The following is a 245-nucleotide window of genomic DNA, read 5'->3' on the forward strand; positions in this document are numbered from 1 at the left end:
CGTGGTGGCGAGTATATGAGCCAAGAGTTCACTGACTTTCTGGTTGATTGTGGTATTGTATCACAATTAACTCCCCCTGGAACGCCACAGTGGAACGGCGTGTCTGAACGGAGGATCCGAACACTGTTAGACATGGTTCGTTCAATGATGAGTCAGACAGATCTTCCAAAGTCCTTTTGGGGCTATGCTTTAGAGACCGCTGCGTACCTGCTCAACAGGAGTCCAACGAAGTCGGCTGAAACGAC

The sequence above is a fragment of the Tarenaya hassleriana genome, unplaced genomic scaffold (assembly GCF_000463585.1).
Source record: "Tarenaya hassleriana unplaced genomic scaffold, ASM46358v1 Cleome98, whole genome shotgun sequence".
Classification (NCBI taxonomy): Eukaryota; Viridiplantae; Streptophyta; class Magnoliopsida; order Brassicales; family Cleomaceae; genus Tarenaya; species Tarenaya hassleriana.